This window comes from Armigeres subalbatus, chromosome 3, assembly GCF_024139115.2.
Source record: "Armigeres subalbatus isolate Guangzhou_Male chromosome 3, GZ_Asu_2, whole genome shotgun sequence".
Classification (NCBI taxonomy): domain Eukaryota; kingdom Metazoa; phylum Arthropoda; class Insecta; order Diptera; family Culicidae; genus Armigeres; species Armigeres subalbatus.
The window spans coordinates 236,301,305-236,319,108 of NC_085141.1; the positions used below are offsets into that span (position 1 = coordinate 236,301,305).

General features: G+C 36.5%; 1 protein-coding gene across 1 annotated transcript in view; it reads left to right on the top strand.

Moving 5' to 3' along the window:
- The first annotated feature begins 5,667 nt into the window (after nt 1-5,667).
- The window catches only part of LOC134221032 (kinase D-interacting substrate of 220 kDa-like), an 83,077-nt gene continuing 70,940 nt past the window's right edge, over nt 5,668-17,804 (top strand). The window contains exon 1 of the mRNA XM_062700212.1: nt 5,668-6,114. The gene's annotated coding sequence lies outside the window, so the exon portion shown is untranslated. The remainder of the gene's footprint in view (nt 6,115-17,804) is intronic.

The window sequence follows — 17,804 nt, forward strand, 5'->3', positions numbered from 1 at the left end:
TGGATTTGATTAATTAAATTCATTTCTTAATTCATTTGAAATCACAATATAAATATACTGGTATTCGTAACATGAAAAAATAATAAAACGAACTTTTGTATTTGCTTATATTTATTTCTTCATTATGAGTAGCAATTGGAGCATGATGCAATCGGAATGGCGAAGATCTTCGTTTTGCCTTTCTCGTATACAAAGTATACGTAAAGGCTAAATTTCCGAACTTTTTATAGGAGGCCCGGAGACCCATAGTGTTATATACCGATCGACTCAGCTCAACGAATTCAAGTGATATCTGTGTGTGTGTATGTGTGTGTGTATGTGTGTGTGTATGTGTGTGTGTGCGCAAAAAGTCTAGCTCACTTTTTGGGCACTTATCCTCAACCGATTTGCTCGCAATAAGTTGCATTCGACGCAGAATCCTGTCCCATTGTTTCCTATTGAAAATTGACCCGATCGGACTATGGGCTTAGAAGTTATGGCCAAAATACTTTTTTTCATAAAAATGCACATTAAAAAGTCTAGCTCACTTTTTGGGAACTTATTCTCAACCGATTTGCTCGCAACAAGTTGCAATCGACGAAAAATCCTGTCCCATTATTTCCTATTGAAAACTGACCTGATCGGACTATGGGCTTAGGAGTTATGGCCAAAATACTTTTTTTTATAAAAAAGCACATTAAAAAGTCTAGCTCACTTTTTGGGCACTTATTCTCAACCAATGTGTCCGCAATAAGTTGCATTCGACGCAGTATTCTGTCCCATTGTTTCCTATTGAAAATTGACCCGATCAGACTATGGGCTTAGAAGTTATGGCCAAAATACTTTTTTTTCATAAAAAAGCACATTAAAAAGTCTAGCTCACTTTTTGGGAACTTGTTCTCAACCGATTTGCTCGCAACAAGTTGCACTCGACGCAGAATACTGTCCCATTGTTTCCTATTGAAAACTGACCCGATCGGAGTATGGGCTTAGAAGTTATGACCAAAATACATTTTTTCATAAAAAGCACATTAAAAGTCTAGCTCACTTTTGGGCACTTATTCTCAACCAATGTGTTCGCAACAAGTTGCATTCGATGCAGAATCTTGTCCCATTGTTTCCTATTGAAAACTGACCCGATCGGACTATGGGCTTAGAAGTTATGGCCAAAATACTTTTTTCATAAAAAATCAAATTGAAAAGTCTATTTCACTTTTTGGGCACTTATTCTCAACCGATTTGCTCGCAACAAATTGAATTCGACGCAGAACCCTGTCCCATTGTTTCCAATTGAAAACTGACCCGATCGGACTATGGGCTTAGAAGTTATGGCCAAAAAAAAATCGTGTAAAAGCACATTAAAAAGTCTAGCTCACTTTCTGGGCACTTATTCTCAATTTGCTCGCAACAAGTTGCATTAGACGCAGAATCCTTTCCCATTGTTTCTAATTGAAAATTGACCCGATCGGACTATGGGCTTAGAAGTTATGGCTAAAATACTTTTTTTTCATAAAAATCATATTAAAAAGTCTAGCTCACTTTTTGGGAATTTATTCTCAACTGATTTGCTCGCAACAGTTGCATTCGACGCAGAATCCTGTCCCATTGTTTCCTATTGAAAATTGACCCGATCGGACTATGGGCTTAGAAGTTATGACCAAAATTCTTTTTGCCTTTCTTGTATAGCTCGACGAATTAAAGTGATGTCTGTGTGTGTATGTGGTTGGGCAAAATAATCTCACAGATTTTTCAGGCACTTATCCTTAACCATTTCATTTCTTAGGCATTTATCCTCAACCGATTTGCTCGCAACAAGTTGCATTTGACGCGGAATCTTGTCCCATTGTTTCATATCGAAAACCGGCCCAGTCGGACTATGGGCTTCGGAGTTATGGCCAGTTTTTACAAGAAAAATTCTTTTCCTCTATTTAAGCACTTACTCTCGGCTGATTTACTCGCAACATTCGACGCAGAATCATGTCCCATTGTTTCCTATTAAAAATTGGCCGGATCGGACTATGGGCTCAGAAGTTGTGGCCAAAATACTTTTTTTCATACCAAAAGTGCGAAGAAATTACTCACTCACAAGAAACGAGAAAGGCACTATCACTGCTAGGTGGATTAATCTGGGTTTTCACAATGTCTATACGCTTTTCACTATCAGTAATCCAGAGACGACTGTGAAATTCATCTAATAAAAACATAACTAACGGCTGCCGCACACAAAATTGCCAATAACGTCCCTAATGTTTGCCTTATCGTGTTTAGCAGCAGACTTTCGGCATCATTGTTGAGCTTCCCGATCTTTATTCAGCACACTTCTTTCTAGTGTCCGCATCGCCAACAGGCGGTTCAGCAGCATTATCCCCAACATCCGCAACAACCGTCTCCAAAAACATCCGCAACAACCGACATCTGCAACAACCGACATCTGCAACAACCGTCTCCGCCATCAAATCAAAACGAATCAAAGGGAGAAGACATCCCTTCCGGAGAAGGAAACATGCATTCGGCCCGAATTCACTCAGCGGGTTATCAATCACAATTCACAACACTATTTTTTAGCTTGTTCCACTCCTGTTGGCTTCCCGCATAATTACAAACTGTACATGGACATTTTCCCGTGCGGTCGGCAACAGTATCCTTTACTGTTGACAACTGTATACGAACAATCTCATATAAAGTTTCAACAGTTTGTGGTACGGTTATTTGACAAATAACAATATGTTGAATGGGTTGTTAAGTTATGTCACCATAAAAAATCGGCCGTTTTCGCCTGCAAAATTTTCGCTCGACAGTATGATAAAATGTTGACATATAATGCAGGAAATATAAAACATTTTCGGGACAGCATGTTATACATTGACATTTAGTGTTGATGTCGAGCAGTTATGGTTGAATCGGCCGAAAAGTATTTGATAACCGCAACGTAAACTGTGAAGCTATATCTTACATCGTAATAATGATTCTGACCATATAACATGTTGTTTTTTATTATGCGGGTTGTTCCCATTCGCACAGCATCTGAATTCATTGAACAAAGAACCATAAAATGCATTAAGTATAAAATTATAACTATATTTAACAAGTCCTACCTGCAAGAAAACCCAAATTTCCGAAGCGTCGTTCAGCATGCGTTCACTTGTATTTTTGTCCTTCCTTTTGACACTTCTCGTGGTTTTGCGCATGGTTCGTATCAGTATCAACTATATGTTTCACCATTGTCTGTTTTATGTGTGAGATGTTATGATTTTTAACCATTAGTCCCCACATATACTTTCAAAAAGAGATGCAGTTGTTTGTTAGCATTCATGCTTATTAAGGGTATCTGCATGATTTTATGTTCCATAAAGCCCATATAAAATGTATAGCGGATGATTTCTGATTGTTTTATTCCGTGTATAGTAGAAAATCGAAAATTTGTTTTCAATAAAATATCTGCAGTTATCAGACGTCGCAACTCATTTCTGATTAGTGCGCATGATAGTATTTACATCCATGCGTGCATGATGCGCACTACTAATGAAATATTTCAAATTGTCGCGACTCGCGTCGCAGCGGTTTGGTGCCGGCCCGACAATATGTGTCATTACCTTGGTCATTACATATGTAGAAAATTATTGATTTTTTAGCAGTGTAATACACACAGCTACTAAAGACAGACTATATCGATGGAACCTATCCAATCGGAAAACTGTGATGACTGCGACGTTCAAGAAAATTTGACCCACATCCGCTATGACTGTCCAAAGTAAAATTTGGCTAGACAAAAGTATCCTGTACTGGATCGTAAAGCCCCAAACGCAGTACAACGGAACGACGACGGAAACGGAAAATTTGACAGTTAACCCATATATCATTAAAACCGACCTCATCCGTGTCCTAAAAAACAAAAAAACAAATGAATACATTCAAATAGCCGATTTTGTGAAGGAGATCGGAACCAATGTTTGAAGGATTCCCGCGTATCAATAATAAATAGAATAAATAAATAATAAGTATTAACTCTTTGATTTGTACTGCATTCACAAGACTACAATTTCGGAATTGATCGGAACTGCATCTGACAGAGGTCAATCGAAATATTTACTCGCTACCGTACCGTCAATTGACAAGACAACCATCACTTGCAAGTATCATCGGAAGCTTGAAAATACCCATTAATTGGGTTTCATGTACTCATTATTCGTCTCAGTACTGAAATCTCGCTTAACTTTTCAAAAGGTCCTAAGTAACATTTTTTTCATGAATTAATTTGAATACAGCAATCAATAGCTTTCATGTTGTTCTGTTGATTGCGCTATTCAAATTAATTCATGAAAAAAATGTTACTTAGGTCCTTTTGAAAAGTTAAGCGAGAAATGTCCAACAATGGGTATTTTTTTAAATACAAATAATGGGTATTTAAACCTCTTATTAAAGTTCATTGTTTCCTAACAATAATGGGTAAATTGTACGCTTCATTTCAGAATGAAATCTTACGCCATTTTTGCTCCGCTTCGACGGGTTGGATATTTTTTTGTGAAAAAACAATGGATTTCCCTTTTATTCTAAAAAAAACAAAGAAGGTAAGTTTATTTGACGCAATACGCTTGTTTGAATTTCAATTTGCCCAAAATTTTACCGAAATATGCATCTCTACTGACTTGTAATCGTTTATTTTGTTCTATAGAAACCAGTACGCGGCTGGGGGATTTCGGATGATGTTGATCTTATTCAGAGCAACTTCTGTGCCGCTCCAATCATTAAGATCTATGGCTGGCTGCAGGATGAGACACCGTGTGCTACCCCTTCCCTGATACTTTTTGCATTGCCAGATGAATGGATTTTGCTGTGTACGGATCAATCCACTGAGGAAAACGCCGGATGTTATATATACTATAGTGGAAATTCATCATGCAAAAGTCTTTAACATTATTATTTGAGAAAATTATAAGCATAATCATTTATATTATGACGCGGGATTGGAGAAAATAAATGTTATGTTAATTGTTTGTTTAAATGTATTTACTAGCTTTCTTTCATTGCATTTGATGCATAACCTCAACCAAAAAAAAACAATTTATTGGGCCTTTTTTACCCATTTGATCAATAAAAACTAGGAGTGAAAACTACCCTTTTTTTGAAGTTTCGCAAGCGTACTCATTAATGGGTAAATCGAGTTCACTCATTAAATGAGTTATGCCGCTTTTCTTCGAAATGGGTACGAAAGTACCCATTAATGGGTACTTGAAGATGTCCGTGGATACACCTGGCATATATGGACCAACAGGTCTGTGCCACAAAAAGGGAAAGAAAAAAAAATGTTGTAGCTCAGAAAAAGAATTTATTCTATCGAATGAATAAAAAAATTGTTTTTCAAAATTTAAAAACCCAATTAAATGGTTGTTTTTTTTTTACTCTATAGATAGTAGAATCTATAGATGAGCGAAAGCATGGCTGAGTCGATTTTTTTGCCCGTGCACACGCGCATATGACGTCACAGCCCTTAACGTTTCCATTGAAATCGTGACGTCATGCTCGTTTGGAGACACGTTTGACAGTTCGTTTAAAGACAGAGGATTTATCTTCGCTCATCTATATATTCCACTATCTATATTTTACTCAATAATGAGTGATCGAGTGTTATTTGTGTAACGTGACGGGTGCGCCGAGTGAGCTCGCCCGAACTGTCTCGTGGTCCAAAAGAAGAAAGTGCGAAAGTAAAGAGCAAAAATAAAAAAAAATCCTTATTCTCGGCTGCGTAAGAATTCCTATTTTTATTGTACAACAGACTTTTGAAATGCTTTAATTTTGTTCTTAAGCGAAAAACAATTTAATATCGTGCATATAAATATCATCAGATTATCGCACTGATCGGGAGTGGACAGGTGCTTGTTTATTAAAATCGGTGAAAAGTGTAGAAAGAGAAAAGTAAATTGAAAGCAAGGATAAGCAAATTTTGCAAGTCGTGCTCCGCTTTTAATTTTTCAAGTGACATTGAAATACTAAGAGGAATCATTAATAATATAATTAATTATATTGAATGATTGGCTGGAAAGCAGCAAGAGAAGAGTGCCAATTTACAATAATAAGTTACCCTACCAGCATTTGCTGTTTTGATAAGAGCTGTTTGTATTTTCTCCATAGAATAAGGTGAGTCTCATTTTTATCAGCACGGCTTCCTTCATCAATCGCATACCCACCCACTAACATTTCAGTCATTCACTGCATAAACCGATCTTCTTTTATTCATATTTAATTGATATTTCTTGGAATGAATACAATAAAATTATTTTATCGAAATCATTCCGGAAAATAAGGTTAACTACCGGAACTCTCCATTTTCAACAATATCCGGAATACTTATCTTCCAGCTTATTACATTATAGGCTTAGGTTTTAATAATAAATCTATGAATCTTTGTTCTTAAACTATATAATCATAGATTTTTTCAAATATTTTAAATGTTCATAAATACGATTTATAAAATGTATTTAAAATTAATAAAGAATATTTTAACAAGACCTGCAAAAAAAGAGAATGTTGATGTATTGAATATTTTTGATAGAATTTTTCTGAAATATATAAGATAATACTTAGGTAATTTTACACTAGTAAAATAAATTCAACTCATTATTTTGGATTTTACGTATTACAACTACCTATATTATAATATTTATCTCCTTAGAAATTATTATCTGTCGGAAGCTGTAGCGTAGCGATATATGTTGCCTTTAATCGTTGGCGTGCAATAGAATATTCTTATAAATTGTGTTAATATTTGAAGTTCATTTAACACAGGTCGGACTCGATTATGCGGAATTTTAGACTTGATTATTCGGTCCGGAGTATTCTTTTCCGCGATTTTTGTTTTATTCTATATTTTTTATTTCATTACTATCATGTATACGTATCTAGGTGGTGAATTTTGACTAGAGGCTTGTATATCAAATTCATAAATTCAAATCATGTTATATTCGTACTTCGTACATAATATGATTACTTTAAGAAACGAGGACAAAGATGGAATGGGAGGACATAAGGTTGGTGCTGAAGTATATATTTAATCTTAATTCCATGAATTAATTATTTCCTCTAGAACATTTCCACGAACTTCTCGCTTCGAGATATTTTCCATGGAAATCCGTTTTCTCTGCCCATGCAATTACTTCATCGATCGCCAGTTGAACGGTTGCATTTGAGACAAAGTTTTCAGATTTGCTTTTAATTAATCCGATGTGGTTATAAAACTGATGAAGCAGTTGATTCGAAATTTGAACACGTATTCTCCCCTCCATAGAACGATGTGTTTGGGTGCATAATAAGTTACAGAATTCGCTCAGAATTGATAATTGACGTGGAAAGGAAATGCATAAGCCTCTTTCGTTTATAACAAGCAATGAAAACAAACTTCTCGTCACCTAATACAAATGCGAAAAAACAGTATCAGAGAAAATTCCCCCTCACCGACGTTAAGATAAAACGTTTCGTTCAAGTTCAATTGCCATCGGAAACCTTGTGTAAAACAAGTCGAAATTCTTCATCAGCACCGATGTCCTCTTAATTGGAGCTTGTAATTTAGAAATGTATCAAGGAGAATATCCACCTTAAAATAAAATCCATCAACAGGGCTGTTATAACAGTCACGAATTTCGCGATTCACGCGCTTTTCGCGAATTTTACTGATTTGCGCGGATTATCTCTTCCGGTCGCGAGTCTCGTGGTTCCTTAAAATGCTGTCGCTGATTTACATTTAGGCATTTCCATAGGGAGTTTTTAACATTTTTTTTTCAAAAATTCATTCTTAGAAATTTCCGAACGAATTATAATAATAAATCTATAGGAAGAATTCCTGAATGTTTGTATGTTTGTATGTATATTCCAGCATAACTTCGATTTCAACCAAATTTGAAACACACATTCTTTATCTTGAGGAGACGACGATAGGGGGTTAGAAATGCTCTATGCAAAACTCAGTGTACCTTCTGAACTCCTTGGCCGATTTCAACCAAATTTGGAACACACATTCTTTATCTTAAGAAGACGACGATAGGGGGGTTAGGGATGCTCTTTGGAAAAGGGGGAGGGGTAGTGCTAAATTATTGATCAACACAATGTAAGTCTTAAACCCTATGACCGATTTGAACCAAATTTATATCAAATATTGTCTGTCTTAAGGAAACGATTTTAGTGGATGTGGGTAGGTCCTTTTTAAAGGGGGAGGGGGTGTGAGAGAGGGGTATTGTTTAGTTATCGATCAATTCTGAACCCATTTACCGATGTCCACCAAATTTGGACCATATCTATGGAAGACCATATCAGACTGGGTAGGAGTGTCATAGATGAATGAGAGAGTTTAGTATACCTTTTTATCGCATGGGTCGATTCAAACCAAACTTTTAAACACGCTTTCTCTACCTGGGAGGCTGGGAGGGACTTTTGCAATGCGGGAGGTTATTGGGGCTGGCTATTGTTTAGAAAACGACTTCTGAATCCTTTAGTCATAATTTAAATTCTCTATTATTTAGTTTGTCCAAGGTTCTTTGACATTGTAAAATGCTCTGAAAACCGATTGCCCGAATTCCTCAAAAATACCAAATCCTCGACACTAACATTTACACGGAAATCACATTTCCACAAAAATGAATTTAACGAAAATGATATTTCCCGATACACATATCCAGAATATGACATTCCCCTGAATGAAGCAGGCCACTATTTGGCCAAAGGTCATTCGACATGAAAGGGCATTTGGGATAATTGTGAAAAGGATCTGAAAAACCTTTCATAGAAAGCATGCATTTGCTGGGTATAAATCAATGATAATTGTTACCCCAATTGTTATCATAGTTTACCCAGTGGAAAGCAATGATTAATGTGCTTCCTTCTGGATGGTGGATGTGATTGCTTCTTGAAAAGTAGCCATTCGCCCGGAATAAGGCAATGGTGGGTGTGATCCCTTCTTTAAAAAAATGCGTTTGCCTGGAATATCGCATCGGTGGATGTTTTTCCTTCTTTAGAAATAGACGTTTGCTCGGAATAAGGCGATTGTGGGTATGATCACTTCTTCAAAATCAGTCAATGTTTCCAAAAGTCCTCTTTTAATCAAATGATGAAGTATCAATAGGTAAACACAATTACAATCTGACAATTACCCTGTTGACCAATTAGTTTTATCATTTTCCGATTGTAAAAAAAAACTGCGTAACAAACTGGCAATTCCGAGCAAGGCCGGGTACATAAAGCTAGTTTACAATGAAAACTCCTGAAGACATTTCCGAATCTTTTAAAATTTCCCAAGAATTCCTTTGAAAATTGTCCCAAAATTCCTTCAGAAATTCTTTTGGGAATTTCTTTACGAGTTTACTCCTTCGACAATTTCTTTAACAACATGTTTAAACATTGGTTTGGAAAATCCTTTGGGAATTGTTTTTGCCTTCCTCGTATACTAAGTATACCTATACGTAAAGGCTATACGATCGCTCCAAAAACAAACTTTTTATAGAAGTCCCGGAGACCCATAGTGTTATATACCGATCGACTCAGCTCGACGAATTGAGGTGATGTCTGTGTGTATGTGTGTGTCTGTGCGCACCCACCCAAAAAATTGTTTTTTCATTATTTTTCAGGTACTTATTCTCATCCGATTTACTCGCAACAAGTTACATTCGACGCAGGATACTCTACCATTGTTTCCTATTGAAAATTGGTCAGATCGGACTATGGGCTCGGAAGTTATGGTAAAAATACCACTTTTTTTTATAGAAAAAATGAGTAAAAAAATGTCACTCATTTTTCAGGCACTTATCCTTAATCCTTAATTTACTTGCAACGAGTTGCATTCGACGCAGAATACTCTCCCATTGTTTCCTATTGAAAATTGGTCAGATCGGACCATGCGCTCAAGAGTAATGGCCAAAATACTATTTTCATAATGCACGAGAAAGGCACCATCACCGCTAGGTGGATTAATCAGGGTTTTTTAGAATTCCTTTGAATTTTTTTTCAGATATTCCTCTAGATCCTTTCTTCTTCAGTACGGAAATTCCTCCAGACATTCCATCAAAAATTCCTTTACGACGTTTTTAGAACTTTTTTTAGAATTCCTTAGGGATTCCAAAAAGAAATTCATTCGGAAATTCCTTTAGGAACTCCTTCGGGAATTAGAAATTCCTTTGCAAGTTATTGTATTATTATTTCTATAAAATTGTCGTTGGAAATGCTTCGGAAACTTTATCAGGAGTTCTTTCGAAAATTCATTTACGAGTTCTTTCGGAAATTACTTCAGGAATTCTACTGGGAATGTTTTCATGTTTTTTTGTTTTCTGTAATGCCTTAAGAAATTTCCTTGGCATTCACTCCAGCAATTCCTTCGGGAAGTCCTTTATGAGTTTCATCAGAAACTATGTTATTTATAAAATTCTTAAAATTTCGGGAGAATTCCTGCAGCAATTTTAGAAAGAATTCCTCATGAAATGGCGTATGGTTTAAATAAGGGAACCTTCGAAGCTATCCTTGCAGAGGTTTTCGAAAAAATTCCAAAGAATTTTCCGTAGGATTTTCCGACGAAATATCTGATGAAATTCTTCCTAAATTTTTAAAATAAGTTCTAAAATCTTCTAGAGCAGTTTTCGATAGTATTCTCAATGTAATTCCCGAATTGATTCTTATTAAAATTCGAAAAAAAAACTGGGGGATTTCTCCAGAAGTTTTAACGAAAATGCCTTGATAAATTCTTTAGGGAGTTCTCCAGAAATTAATAATATCAAAATTCGTGGATCTGTACACCATCGTGCCTCAGTTTAACTCCGCCAGTCAACAATACTATAATATCCAAACACGTTATCCAAATAACGTTTCAATTATATGTCTGCAGTCTTCACGATATTCCGTTTAACAGACTGATCATAATACAATCATGGATCTTCAGAACGCTGCCAAGAAGGCTCCGAAGCTTCTGACGGTGGTTCCCTTAAATGTGGTTGTGAAAATTGTGGTTTATTATTACATTTTTGTTCAAAATATCTCGTTTCTTCATTTGCTTATGCCTTCTAAGTCATTACAGCAGTAAAGACTCTATGAGAAACCAATGTTACAAACCAGTCGCAACTCCGAATTACATGTTACTTTTTTACTTCTGGCATATTTTTACGTTGAACATTGTTTTTTTTTTTGTAACATGGTACCTTCGATTGATACGTCAATTATGCCATTGTGTATATAGCACAGCAAATTTTATTTTCAATTATATGGAAATGCTAATATTATCTTCCAAACTTAGACGTACATGTTCATGATAGATTTAGAGGCGAAAGTATAGATCCTGTAGGATACACGGCAGGCACGAAGAATGTTTTTATAGAAGTCGATTTGAAAGCGAGCGGAGGGCAATATATCTCACGACCTTCCTTCCGCTAAGCTCCCGTATGAAGAGTATCAGTGTGTAAGCTGATATCTCTCGAATCTCTCCACTGGCAATATACCATCGCTTGCGGAAGGGTTTTTCTATCGACGAGTACTGTCTCCAAATTTCTAATATGACATCAGCATCTAGTCGAATAGGATGTTTATTGCGCAGTTTTGTTTTTCTCTATGCGTTCGTCTCGTCACAACTTACTTAGCTGTCTCGGAGCGAACAAAGCAGAGTAAAGGCACGGTACAAGGCAAATTTGCTGAATGCTTATTTAAAGAAATCGCCTGGTTTATTCGCAACAAGTTGCATTCGATGCGGTACTTACTTTCTATTGGAAATTGGCTATATATATATTGGCTCAGAAGTAGTAGCCAAAACAATATTTTCATTTACAATGTTCTGAAAAGTCATATGTGAATGAGTACAATATGTGTTAGATATTGATTTGAAAAAAATATTGGAGGTATTTACTTTCCCTTCGATGGGACTCGAACCCACGACACCTTTGGGGGGTACCGCCCAAATGATCGACACCCTGTAATATTGTCTGCAACGCCAACTTAGAATTCGGAAGTCGGGACTTCCGAACCGAACTTTCTTCCGAAGTTTTATCTGTCAAACTAATTGATGCGTTGTTTAGCGCATCTTTAGGCGAATCCGGCGCACTACTTCCGAAGTTGGGTAAGTTGCCTGTATCTGGAGAAAAATCCAACTTCGGTATAAAAAGTGTTCTAACTTTGTTCCGGATAGTCAATAAGATATAACTCACGGAATTTTCATTCGAGCAATCCTGGAAGGTTTCACTACTTCCTCGTCTATAATTAGATCACTTCGGAAGTTCACTTCAATTTCTATACTGCGAGTCAGCGTAATGAGGCCAGACGATATCAACTTAATGTCGCAACCATCAATATGTTCCCCACTTGTCGGCATACTTTCTTGGTGCAAACGTAATCATGTTTTGCCTTTCAAGTTTCCAATTTCTTCATGCAGCATTACTCGAAGTAGTAAAAATTTGAGCGTTCATTTGTGGAACGATGGGAAATACGGAACAATCCTTTTATAAGGTTTTTCTAGCTGTAAATTTTTTTCACTATAGAAAAAACTAAAAACTATTTTAGAATTAAAAACTGCTAAAAAATGACGGATCAAAAAAAAACTTGCTCTTCTATAATCATCCACAGTTTTTGGAATTTAGCATTGACCGAATTACTCGCAACAAGTTCCATTCGATGGAGAATACTGTTCCATTGTTTGTTATTGAAAATTGGTCTGATTGGACTATGTGATCAGAAGTTATGGCCAAAATACTATTTTTATAATCAATCAATCAATCCCGCTAAAAACACTCACTCATTTTTCAAGCACCTTTTTGGCCCGAGAAATACACCAACACCGCTAGGTGCATTAATCAGGGTTTTTGTCTATCCGCATTGAGATTTATTTTCAATACTCCATTGCACAGTGACGTCACACACGACTTTTGACAGGTACTGGTCCTGTTGTTTACAGAAGACTTTATTTTAATTTTGAGATACTTCTATAATTCTTTGGATTTTCTGATCGTTAATTACCTAAGCTTATCGATAATTACCAATATTTGAATGCGGAATGTACGGAATGTCTTCAATATCGTGAAATATGCAGATTTAATTTGGATCAAAAAATTTCTAAGTCCGAAACGTAAACAACAGGACCAGTACCTGTCAAAAGAGTGAGGTTAGGTTTGCGGCGCGCAATGACCTATAGCAAAATGCTTAGAAGAAATGTTTGAATTGTTGTCCTCGTACGCTGTACCTCGTAGCCGTCGTTGCTTTATTTTGTATTTGATTTTGCACTGTGAGGACGTACCATAAATTAAAAATAATTATCGTTAATCATTCGCGATCGACAATTTATCATTGCTAGACGAACGAATTTACTGAGCAATAGTGTGTTTGGCTTCAATAGCTAATTTAATTGCGCATCAAATCCCCGCGAATCTCAAATTCGGTAATGGAGGACGGTGACAGAGTTTGTCGTAAATGCACTCAGAGTGTCACCGCGAACGATACATTTATCATGATCTGCAAAGGTGGTTGCGGCGGAGTGTTCCATTGCAACTGTATTGGACTACGTGATATCCAGTGGAACATAATCAATGCCCTTTCGAAGAATGTTGTTTGGATGTGCGAGAACTGTATGGATACTTTTCAACGTGTGCGAAATGGTAACTCATCTAACACTGATTCGAGGCAGACGAAATCGATTGAGTCTGAATTGAAAGAATTAAAGAATACTGTGGACGGCATAGTTAAAACAATCGAAAAGCTAAACGAAACTCTACCTGTACGTGTACCCGCTAGAGCTCAGATCAACACGGAGATGCTACATTCGACGCCAGTATCATTCAAGCTAATCAATGGAACTTCAACCGATGACTGCGTATACGATAGTAAGGAAGAAAGCCGATGTGAAGATAACCAAGAGGATTTTTCATTACTCCTCACCAATATCGACTGCAAAGCAACTGAACGAGACGTACAATGGATGGTCGCTAGGGCGGTGGGTTCTCTCGATCCCGTACATATCGACGTGACAAAGTTAGTGTCAAAATGGAAAAGTTACACGAAGTTAGATTTTGTATCATTCAGAGTAGTGCTTTCATCAAAATTCAAAACTCTAGCATTGAACCCAGCGACATGGCCCAAAGGCATTAAGTTCAGGCAGTTTATTTGTAAATGTAATGAAACATGGAAGCCAAATGTGTAGTACTGTGCCTGTTTGTTAATTAGTTGCACTCGTTTTTTATTGTTTAGACGTTTCGATGATAATGTATCCCACATGTTGATGATATTGTGAAAAGGAAATGAATAATGCAATCTGAAAACATTCTGAGAAATTCTGTTAAGTGATGTCTTTGTGAATTAATTGTATCATAAGTTAAGATATTCAATAAGACTTATAAGAAGTCAGTTGAATTTTATCAAATAAATGAATAAATATCATACATAGGGTAAATCACTACTTTGGCCTATGGACCCGATTCCCGGCTCACTGCACAGAAAACTAAGGATTTAAACTTTTTGGAAGCCATAATTTTATTGTTGATATAATTTTAAAAAAGTCCCCCATTTATTTCGCACTATACTCAATATTTTTCAACCATTTATTTCACTCCTAATTGGTCCAATAATAAAGAATAAAAATGTGCATTCCTAACAATCGCTCTCCGTTGCTACACTACTGAGCCGGAGTGAATCTTTCCACTTTTACAAAACGGTATTTTCATATAAACACCTACCTGAGAATCGTCACAGTTCTCGATACATTCATTGCTTGAAGCTGTTAATCACCACACAATACATAATTCTAAACTCACACACTTTAATCTTTTCTATTTGTTCGTTTCATATAAACATATTAGAATACATTTAAAAATGTATCCTCAAACCGAACAAAAATTCACCTCGGCATAAAAACTTCTAGCCGCACCGTGCTGCCAAAAGGCCAGGAGTCTTTTTTAGTATGAAAAAAATTCTTCATCGTTCATAGGAAAACTATCTAGGGTATCTGTTCCTATATCAATAACAATAAGGCAATGCGCATATAAAATGCATTGATTTCTCACCCAATAATCAAGAAACATGAGAATAATTATGCTTGGCTCACGTAATTTTTAATTGAAAACAATTTGGTAACTTCAAAAATAAAATTATTATCACATTTTAGAAGTATTTAGCTGAAAAACATCAACACCGCCATGCACCTATTTCAATAACATTCAAGAATAGTTAATCCTATGCCTGTACCTATATCAATAATACTGTTGCCAACATAAAATACGCACACTATTACTTGTGTGTATACGTAACGATATGATTGCAGTGATGCCGAATTCTACAATGTTTTGTAATTGAGTTGAAATATAATTACAAAATTGCAGTTTTTGTTGTAGTTTTTCAAATTATCAGTTAAATTTTATGTTTGTCGAAGATTATCTTTTCGATATACATTATTTTACAAACATAAGAGTTGAATTTCACAGTAAAAGTTTATTCAAGCATTTTGGAAATAAAAATCTAGGTCGGCAACCCTTGAGAGTACTGCAAGGCATGTAAACAGTTTGGAATACGGGCAAGGATAATTTAAACGTTGTTCGAAATAAACCTATATCAAACTATAGGAAATCGCGTTGGTTTTCCAAATATAATTATATTTATAGTGAAATTGTGATGTGCTTTATGTGTTGTGAAGTGAATTTCGAAAGGATACACTTGTGTTAGCTTGAAATTGAGTGGAAAACAACGGCGTGAAAACGGATGAATCTGCTAGTAGCAATCGAGCAGTGCATCAAACCAACAGTTCAGAGGTAGGAAAATGAAAATAAAAGTGCATAATAATTTTATCTTTTAATAATTTGATTCTTGTGCATTAAAACATTACTTTAAGAAAATCTTGAATAATATTCGAAACATTCAAGAATGTGTTCCATCCATTATTGTGTACATACGATGTGAGAAATTGAAATTAAATTGATTTTTAATTTGGTTTATCGACGGTTGGGATTAATATACGGGCTGTTATTAATATGGGAACAGATACCCTAATACGTGTTGACGCTATCATCATGTTCTTTTTTTCTTATTTACATTACATCCCCGAACTGGGACAGAGCCACCTCGCAGCTTAGTGTTCATTAAGGTCACTCCTGACGGAATCCAAGATTAAAAGTGCTCGCGTTTTCGGGGGCACATCACTCGATACGGAAGCAACGCACAACTGTCATTTTTATTATTTCACGCATGCTGCGACGCAGCAAAGCTAAATCAACAAAAATGACAGTTGTGGAATCGAGTGGTGTGCCCCCGAAAACGCGAGCACTTTTAATCTTGGATTCCGTCAGGAGTGACCTTAAGCACTTCCACAGTTATTAACTGTAAGGTTTCTATGCCAAGGTACCATTTTTGCATTCGTATATCATGAGGCTAACACGATGATACTTTTATGCCCAGGGAAGTCGAGTCTGAATCCGAAAATTACCTAGACCGGTACCGGGAATCGAACCCAGCCACCCTCAGCATGGTCTTGCTTTGTAGTCGTGCGTTTTACTACACGGCTAAGGAGGGCTATTTATAATTCTCTCGATTTCAAAAAGTGAAAAAATATAGTTTTTAAGCGTTTGGAAGTAATTTGGATGAGTGAATATATCTTTTCAACCAAATAAAAATTATTATAAATACACTGGATTTTGTTTTTACACGATTTACACTTTCTTAATTTTTCACCCATCCTAAATGCTTAACGCATATTAATGACCTTGTGATTTTTCTTTGAATTATTTAGGATTTTTTGAAATATGTTGCAAAGATTTTGGTGACAAATTAAAGTCACACGAACAAAAATACGAGCGAAAAAAAATCGTGTAAAAACAAAATCCTGTGTAATACCATCTGGCATCATGTCGGCGTTGAACGTGCATATTTTTGTTTACGTCGCATTTTCTACCGTCCCAAGAGAGAATGAGAGTAAGATGTTGAGAGATTGAGCGAAATTTTGCCTAGGCCGAGAACCGGTTTGGAAGTGGGCCGGAAATGAAATCGCTATGACTGAAATTAGTGCTGGACCTCGTTAATTTAAATCAAATAAAAGCTTTTTCAAACGATGTTTACCAAGAAAAACTATTTTTAAGCAGAAGTGAACCCCATTGCAGTATTGCACGGCACACGAAATTTAGGAAAAGTTGTTTCCTAACATAAATATCAATTAAATAATGCAGTAGTATGCATGTTAGGCCGGGAATGTGGTAAGAAACCCTATTTAAAGCGTAAACGCTGATCTTAGCCTTTTGAAAGTGAGAAGTGGTGACGTTTGAAGTCTATGCTTGCACAAACTTTCAAGATATTTCCAAGCCCTTGTTCAATGTTCATTGACATGCATTAAACTTGAACATTCGTTGAAAAAATGTTATATGGTAAGACATGGGATCTAAAATACTTGTACTTTAGCTTGATGGTTTTACTCTTAAGCGAGCAACCCATTTTCAATGACGAACATGCCAATAGTGCAGACCTGGTCGAATCGGGTTTTGCAACCGTGCAGCCGAGTGGCGAGCTGCGAGAAGATGGGCATCAATTGCTCCGGGGTGTAGAGCGGTGTTCATTCTTCCGGTAGGACAATTTCGTTCTCCTGCTGCCGACGGAACCCTGGCTGCTGTTGGATGGAGCCGGTAGTGCTGGAACTTGAATCGACGCAGCTACTGCTTGTGCGGTTGTAACGATGGAAGGATTGGAATCGCTTGTCGGAGAGCCGCGATGGCCGGAAAGTTCACCTCGCTGTTCATGAACACGGTTTTTTTTCGGCTGGGTCCTGGTGAAAGCTTTCTTCCGGATTTCCAGGAACTCCGCTCGCTTTGGACATTCCTAGGTTGTAGCCAGATGTGTGTGCACTT